This window comes from Lissotriton helveticus, chromosome 10 (genome assembly GCF_964261635.1).
Source record: "Lissotriton helveticus chromosome 10, aLisHel1.1, whole genome shotgun sequence".
Taxonomy (NCBI): Eukaryota; Metazoa; Chordata; class Amphibia; order Caudata; family Salamandridae; genus Lissotriton; species Lissotriton helveticus.
Genome location: NC_136071.1, coordinates 261,416,942 through 261,426,596, shown reverse-complemented (window position 1 = coordinate 261,426,596; position 9,655 = coordinate 261,416,942).

Below are 9,655 nucleotides of genomic sequence, written 5' to 3'. Positions count from 1 at the left end.
GCAACGAGGAGGAGAGGTGTCGGTCATTAAAAGCCGACGACGGGACCCGCCCATCGGGACGTGCACTCTGCTCCCGTCAATCGCAGGTCGCGTTACAGTACTGACCGCTTGTGTTGGAAGACGAGCGGCGCCGCCATTACGTGTTTACACCGCAGTCCTCCGAGGCCATCGCTCATAGTAGTGTGCTGGCTGCGCACATGCGCAATGGTGCTCGCCAGAGTCCCGCGAGACTCACGAACTACAGAATGACGTCAATCACGTCTCTCCTGTAGTTCGTTACCGTAAAATGCCCAGGGAACACAAAGAAACAGCACTCCAGCTGTAAAGAACCTACTCTCTTATGCTGCAGACTGTCTAGAAAAAAATATATGTGTCTACTCTAAGACAAACCCAGTCCACACTCTCCACTATTTGTAACCCTACCAAGTGATTTTAAGGAACGCTAAGCCTCTTTCCATAAATAAAGATATGAAAGGCATAGTAGGCATTGCTGTAGTCAGGATCACAGTGGGGGCACCAAGCTTCCTTAGTTTTCTTAAGGTGACTAGTCACAAGTTTTAAACAGACTGTATCTACGTGAGCACTATCTAGACATGCCAATCACACCCAGAAAAACCCTCTGAATTAAGTGTAGCATGTATGGTGCTAATGAACAGTACTACCATGGTCATTACAAGGTGGTCCAAGGGATTTCATCGTTGAGTCCCTGACTCTCTAGACATAATACATAAATCCATTTCTGTTCTTTCAAATAGAGAAACCGTGTGAGGTTCGTAACATGATTGGGTATAAATGGTTTCTCTAAGACAACCCAACTGAACTCGTCCTCTTTATGGTTGAGCTCCAAAAAATGTTTAGTTAGTTTGGACACCGTTTTCTTACATTTGAAAGAACTTTTGTGTTCAAGCATGCGGGTGCGTACTTTGCGGGTTGTCATGCCCACATATCTTTTTTTGCACGGGCAAGTGAGCATGTATATTACATTTGTGCTGTTACAGTTGGAAAAATGCTTAAGTATCCACGGACGTCCAGTCCCTATATCTATTTGGCTTGTCTTCTGTGTCAACCCACACATAGAGCACCCACCACAGGGGTGGTGCCCCTGTACCGGTGGTAGTTGCCACAGAGTGTCATTAGTCTCCCTCCGTACCTCACGTGGCCGGGTGTGTATCAAGCAATCCTTTAGATTTTTAGAGCGCTTGAAGGCGAACAACGGGGGTTCAATCTTATCAGTGGTACTGTTAAGAATGCGCCAATGGCGTCTGACAATTTTCTGCACTAGATTTGACTTCTCATTGAAAGTGCTAACAAAAGTCAGTCGGGTTAAAGGTGGCTTCTCCACCGGCATCTCCAGGAGGGCGTCGCGGTTATTGTTGCTTGCTCGTTTCAGAGAACGCCTTACCAGGGTAGTGGGATAGTGTCGATCCTGCAGTTGACGACAAAGATTAGTGGCATGTTTGTTATAGGTCTCCTGAGTGGAACAGTTCCTGCGGACCCGGAGAAACTGTCCATATGGGAGGTTCTCACGCAGGGACCTAGGGTGTTGACTCTCAAACAGTAAAAGTGCGTTCCTGGCCATGGGCTTGCGGAAGAGTTCGCTCTGCAGGCCCTCAGATGTAACAAAAATCGAGAGGTCCAGGAAAGTGATCCTCTCCTTACTCGTCTCGATAGTGAATCTCAGGAATCTATTCCGGCTATTCAGCCATTCATGAAAGCTCACAAGGGACTCTGCATCGCCTCGCCATACCATGAAAATATCATCGATATATCGTTTGTAACAAATAATCGATGATGAAAAGGGGTTGTCAGATGCTAGTATTTCTTGTTGTTCAAAAGTATGGACATATAAATTAGCCAAGCTCGGCGCAAAAATGCTGCCCATGCTCGTCCCAGAGATTTGTAGGTACAGATTATCTTCGTACCTGAAATAATTCTCTTTCATCCCCATTCTGGCTAGCGTCATTATGAAAGGAACCGGTGTTATGGTATCCAGAGTGACGGAGTTCAAGATGGAACAGATGGCGTTCAAAGTGTCATCCTGGGGGATGGAAGTGTATAAAGATACAACATCCATGGACACAAGAATGTCAGTTCCTCCACATGTGGCTACTTTTGAAAGGGCTGTAAAAGAGGATATTGAAGCCATCTGGACAGGTGGTTCCATTAATGGATATTGCAACATGTCGAGGGTAGATCAGCAGGCCGTACAAACTCTCATGCGAGACCCTTCGATAGTCATAAAATCTGCCGACAAGGGCGGTGCCATAGTGCTACAAGACACCGAGGTATATAGAGCAGAATGTCAGCGTCAGTTGAGTGTTGCGAGCTCTTACAGACTATTGACTACTGACCCTACGAAGAGATTGATGGGTGAAATTCGCCTACTAACGGAAGAAGCCTTAGCAGAGGGCTGGATCACTCCACATGAGTCCCAATTTTTACAGGTTGAACATCCCGTTGTTCCCTATTTTTATACCTTACCAAAGGTGCACAAGGCACAGAGACCACCTCCTGGTAGACCGATTATTTCAGGACAGGGCTCTGTCTTGGAGCCGTTATCAGAATTTGTTGACTATTTCTTGAGACCCATAGTGTTGACCATGCCTTCCTATTTAAAGGACACCAAAGATGTCTTGCGCTTATTGCCAGGGATTGACTTCAACCAAGAGACTGACATTCTTGTGTCCATGGATGTTGTATCTTTATACACTTCCATCCCCCAGGATGACACTTTGAACGCCATCTGTTCCATCTTGAACTCCGTCACTCTGGATACCATAACACCGGTTCCTTTCATAATGACGCTAGCCAGAATGGCGATGAAAGAGAATTATTTCAGGTACGAAGATAATCTGTACCTACAAATCTCTGGGACGAGCATGGGCAGCATTTTTGCGCCAAGCTTGGCTAATTTATATATCCATACTTTTGAACAACAAGAAATACTAGCATCTGACAACCCCTTTTCATCATCGATTATTTGTTACAAACGATATATCGATGATATTTTCATGGTATGGCGAGGCGATGCAGAGTCCCTTGTGAGGTTTCATGAATGGCTGAATAGCCGGAATAGATTCCTGAGATTCACTATCGAGACGAGTAAGGAGAGGATCACTTTCCTGGACCTCTCGATTTTTGTTACATCTGAGGGCCTGCAGAGCGAACTCTTCCGCAAGCCCATGGCCAGGAACGCACTTTTACTGTTTGAGAGTCAACACCCTAGGTCCCTGCGTGAGAACCTCCCATATGGACAGTTTCTCCGGGTCCGCAGGAACTGTTCCACTCAGGAGACCTATAACAAACATGCCACTAATCTTTGTCGTCAACTGCAGGATCGACACTATCCCACTACCCTGGTAAGGCGTTCTCTGAAACGAGCAAGCAACAATAACCGCAACGCCCTCCTGGAGATGCCGGTGGAGAAGCCACCTTTAACCCAACTGACTTTTGTTAGCACTTTCAATGAGAAGTCAAATCTAGTGCAGAAAATTGTCAGACGCCATTGGCGTATTCTTAACAGTACCACTGATAAGATTGAACCCCCGTTGTTCGCCTTCAAGCGCTCTAAAAATCTAAAGGATTGCTTGATACACACCCGGCCACGTGAGGTACGGAGGGAGACTAATGACACTCTGTGGCAACTACCACCGGTACAGGGGCACCACCCCTGTGGTGGGTGCTCTATGTGTGGGTTGACACAGAAGACAAGCCAAATAGATATAGGGACTGGACGTCCGTGGATACTTAAGCATTTTTCCAACTGTAACAGCACAAATGTAATATACATGCTCACTTGCCCGTGCAACAAAAGATATGTGGGCATGACAACCCGCAAAGTACGCACCCGCATGCTTGAACACAAAAGTTCTTTCAAATGTAAGAAAACGGTGTCCAAACTAACTAAACATTTTTTGGAGCTCAACCATAAAGAGGACGAGTTCAGTTGGGTTGTCTTAGAGAAACCATTTATACCCAATCATGTTACGAACCTCACACGGTTTCTCTATTTGAAAGAACAGAAATGGATTTATGTATTACGTCTAGAGAGTCAGGGACTCAACGATGAAATCCCTTGGACCACCTTGTAATGACCATGGTAGTACTGTCCATTAGCACCATACATGCTACACCTAATTCAGAGGGTTTTTCTGGGTGTGATTGGCATGTCTAGATAGTGCTCACGTAGATACAGTCTGTTTAAAACTTGTGACTAGTCACCTTAAAAAAACTAAGGAAGCTTGGTGCCCCCACTGTGATCCTGACTACAGCAATGCCTACTATGCCTTTCATATCTTTATTTATGGAAAGAGGCTTAGCGTTCCTTAAAATCACTTGGTAGGGTTACAAATAGTGGAGAGTGTGGACTGGGTTTGTCTTAGAGTAGACACATATATTTTTTTCTAGACAGTCTGCAGCATAAGAGAGTAGGTTCTTTACAGCTGGAGTGCTGTTTCTTTGTGTTCCCTGGGCACTTTAAGGTAACGAACTACAGGAGAGACGTGATTGACGTCATTCTGTAGTTCGTGAGTCTGGCGGGACTCTGGCGAGCACCATTGCGCATGTGCGCAGCCAGCACACTACTATGAGCGATGGCCTCGGAGGACTGCGGTGTAAACACGTAATGGCTGCGCCGCTCGTCTTCCAACACAAGCGGTCAGTACTGTAACGCGACCTGTGATTGACGGGAGCAGAGTGCACGTCCCGATGGGCGGGTCCCGTCGTCGGCTTTTAATGACCGACACCTCTCCTCCTCGTTGCCTCCCCCTGACTCAGTTTTCGACTGGGGCAACGACGGAGAGGTAAGGCTTTGCACTAACAGACTGGTGCGAATGAGAGCAAGTTTGCCTGGCATGCCTTTTCTGTGAAGCACTGTGACTTCATCACCTAGCAGTGTATAACGAGAGGCACTTTGAAGTACTTTTGACTACAGTTTATCGGCCATTATATAGGTCTGTAACTATCAGTTGAGAGCAATGTTATGAGGTAGAGCTAGTTTTTCTCGAGGGAGTTAAAAGAAGTATATTTAGAAATAGAGGCAAGACACATCGTGTGTAGGCAGGATATGACAAGCAGGGTTAATATACCTTTGCACTGTATTCCATTCCTGATGCCTCGCATTTCTTTTTAGAGCGTGGCCTCCCCTTTTTCCTGAGTTAGAGTCCAGGTGAGGTGAGGTCTACTCCCCGGCAGAACAGGGTGAGTGGTACTTTTTGACCTTTTATTAATACTGGAGGATGTAGGACTTAAATGTTAGATGTTCTGATATTTGGGGTGTTTGTGTTGTTTCCTTTAGATCACTGATTGGAACCTTCTGTACGGCGGAGTTTTGAACCCAAACGCTGTATCCTTTGGTCGGTTATTACACTGGATCTGTTATAGTTGTAATTATTTGTTTTGTCACTACGCAGTAGCAACGTTGTGAACAGGGCCCTGACGAAAACCTTGGGTCCTTCCCTATGAGGTTGAAACATGTTGGCCTTACATGCAGTAATTTGCTTCCATACTGCATCCTTGCACTGTTCATGTTGATTTTAATTAGGAAGAGGACAGCTTCTTAATAAATCCACTGTTCTGCCCTCTATTCTATTTTAAATTCACCACTTTTTGTTTTTTGCACTGCACTTATACCCATCTTCAGTCTATCACTGGTTACTGAGTGCTTGTGGGCATTGACCCCGCTCAACTACAGGGGATATTTGGGTCTCAATGATCTAGAGACGCCAGATCCCTGAGGATGACCAAATGATAGAATTTGATCATACAAGCGTTTGATGGGAATCCTTTAAACCGAGCGGGTTTCTCTGTTACAATCACTTTCACCTCTCTTTCTCAGTTTCATCTCTTTCCTACCCCTACTAGAGTTTTCCAGCAAGCTTGCGCTGCGGTTTAAGGGTATAAAAGGTAACGTATTCTAGACCCCTAGGTGTTCTTGTGTTTAAATTATTGTGATGGGGGTTCAACCTAGGCATGGTCTCTAAACTCCCCTGAGACCCTGTTTTCCTTGGTTTTTAGTAATTAGGTTTTGCAAAGAAAGAGGAGGGTCAGACAAGATGGAGGAACTATCTACACTACGTGGACACTGTTGTAGGACTAACGATGTGGCAACCCACTATGGTCTGATAGGACTTGAAGTTGAATAGCATGGACTTTTGTTCGTTCTTTGCACAAATGATCGTTTTTTCGGGTTGTTTGGAAAAGATTAAGCTAATATGTTTTTTCTGGCTGCTGTGTTTTTATGTAACAATAAAGCAAAGCAAGACTGGCATAATCCTCGCCTCCGTGTCCTTAATAGAATTGAAACTTACCGTTACTATGCGAGGCAAATTTCGATTCTATCTTTAAGATAAAATAACATACTCTGGACATCGAACATAATCTATAAAAAATGAACAAAACATTCTGGGCCAGATTTACAAAGTCCTTGCATTGCCTCTGCATCATGCAAGACAATGCAAGGGCTTAAGTGAGATTTACTAAGTCATGAAAAACCACCTTGTATGACTCTGCGGGAATTAGTAAATCCAGACTAACACAAGGAAAGGCGTTTCATGGGTAGAGCATGGTTGTTTCCATGCACCCACTCATGGATTTTGACGCAATGTCAGATTTACTAAGGGTATTAAACCTTGGATTGCGTAAAAATGGTACACCTTCCCAACAGAGGCATGACAAGAAAAAATATCTTCAATTCTCATTGTTATTTCCTTTTTTATGCATGCTGCATTCTGCAGCACACAAAGAGGAAAATGCCTCCAAAGGATTGTTTTTGTGCAGGAGGTAGTCCTTTCCTGCAAAAAAATTATACTGCCTAAAATGCAAGGACACTTGCACCATGGCAAAAGAGGGTCTGCATTGGCGCTAGGCAAAACTCAGTGCCCCAGTGCAGGGAGAGAGCAGGAATTAATTATATCTTGTGTTAAGTGACATTTTCATAAGTCTGGCTCCTGAATCTCAGCATAGGTACCATTTAGGGTTGTACCATTGGGTGAACAAAATGAAAAATTGCCGGTGTTAATGCTTTTAGCAGAGGAAATAACCGATGCAAAATAATAGAATGCAGACCATATTCTACAGATTTTGGCAACAGAGCCATTGTACACGTAGGCTTGTGCCATATTTTTTTGATGAGGGTGAAATCTTGTGAAATTTGTGAATTTCACACTCCACAAATTTTCCAAACTTTGTTTTCAGTTCATGGCCATGAAATTTCTTCTGACTGTTGTCCTTGAGGGATTGGTTTGGGCAGAAAAGGTCTCATGGAAAAGTAAAACTATGGCCAAGAGACATGTTTATCTCAAGCCATGCTTCTTTCTGATATTTTCTACTGAAAATGCGGTATGCACTCATGTTCAATTTTTCACATGATTTATCAAAATAAATTATTACACTTAGCATTTCAACTTTTTTAATGCAATTTCACAAAACATTTAGGAATTTGCTGTTATCTAATCTAAGACTTCACATTCAAGTTGGTACTAGCCAAATATGTTTGCCATGTATTTTGAAGGAAAATTGATTTCCTCTGTAGATCTTCTCATTCACGCAGCCTTAAGTAGTTGATCTGTAACCTTACACGTCTGAGAAATATTGAGAAGTCACCCAATCAGTTAATGAATAGTCACAATGCAGAGATTATTTACAGAACATTGCATGTGTTAGAAACTCTTGCAGGTATTTGTGTTGTGGTAGAATAAGAGTCAAGAGCAGCTCAATAGCTTCTCTAATATGACTACTCACTTTGTAAACATGGTATCTGGAATTATTCAAACATTTGTTTACATATATACTGTTAGACCTGTTAGCCTTAGGGCGGTCTACTCCCAAAAAGTTTTCCTTCAACCTTTTATTTTTTTGCTGAATTCGCTTTTGTTGGCCTTAGGACTCTGTGCACTTTACCACTGCTAACCAGTACTAAAGTGCTTGTGATCACTCTGTTATACATTGTAAAATTGTCTTATACCTGATTTTCATATTTAAGTTACTTATAAGCCCATCATAGAGTGGTATACCATATGTCCAGGCCCTGTAAAATAAATGCTACTTATGGGCCTGCGGCACTTATTGTGCCATCCACTCAAGTAGACCCTTAAAACATGTCCCAGGCCTGCCATTACAGCCCAAATGCAGTTTTAAGCTGTCAGTCTGATTAAGCAATATAACTCATGCCTTAAACTCCTATTTTTCTTGCATATAAGTCATCCCTAAGGTAGGTCCTAGATAGCCCATAGGGCAGGGTGCATTGTAATTAAAGGCTGGGCATGTGCTTTTAACATGTACATCTCTGGTAGTGAAAAACTCCTAAATTCATTTTTCACTACTGGGGGACCTACCTACCTACCCCATAGAATAACATTTGGTTGCCTTATTATATTTAATAAGTGTCATCTTCTGATTGGGAACCGGTGAGCATTTCATGTTTGATATCTATGAAATTGTAATTAGAATCCTCTTTAATCATAAAGTCGAATTTTAAGTTACAATTTTCAAAATGCCACTTTTAGAAAGTTGTCATTTTCCTGCCCTTGCTGTTTGGTGCCTGCAGCCTGCCTTTGGTCAAATGACTAGGTGAAGCTGACAGTTAGACTTTGTTTATTCCTCCCAGAAAGCCACACCTCCCAGAAAGCCTCCCAGAAAGGCACACGATAGAGGGATTAGGTATGCATGGATGGATGTGCCCCCATGCATGGATGTGCCCCCATCCCCAAGGATGGGGGCACATCTGGGCACTTGCAACTTTATAGGCAGCATCTTGCTTTCACAAAACAGACTTGTCACCACTTCATTGTTCATATAGCTGGTTTGGAGCCAGGTCAAGGGAGGCAAGAAACTCCAAAGACTTCAAAGGGAATTTTTTAGAAATGTTTCCTTCTTCAAAGTTAGCACCAGATTTAAATATCGGGTCTCAGACTCCAACTCTTCAGTACACAGCTAGCCCTGTGGAAAACTCAGAAGAAGGACTGCTCTGCTGATTTACTGCAAGAAGGACTGCCACTCTGCTGCCCTGCTGCCGTCCTGCCTGAATAAGAGAGACTGGACCGGCTTCATTAATACAAGACAACCAGAGTGACTCACGAAAGAAAAATGTATTGTCCAGTTACTAAAAACTTACAATTAAAACAACATTATACAATTCTTCTTACATTTCATACTTTATTAAGACCACATAATTAAAAGAAACTTTTCATCAATGTATAAAACCAAATATAAATAAAACCATCCTCATTGTCCACAGTTGAGCAATTTCTTCCCCACTATTTCTATAAACTTCAAAAGTCTACCGGTGAATTGCAAGCTTTCTCCTTGTAAACTGGCTATGACTGCTTGTCGGCATGTTCGTATAATTTGACTATTAAAGTCCGACCTTAACAGCCTCCTATTTTCCTCTATTAATGCAGGGCAGCAACAGAGGATATGACAAATGTCTTCCTCTTGTAATAACAGAGGCGACACACCCTCTCACTACTCATTAATTTCCATGTAGGGGTGTCTCCAACAAATTGGCTATTTCCAAATCGGAGATTCATCAGCTTCAGCTTTGCTCTTTGGCTATTTGAGTCTCCTAAATATCTTTGGGGTTTTAGCATACCGTACGAAGCAATACCTGTCCATGCATGGGATCTCTTTGCCAGTACTGCTTTATCCCATAAAGACG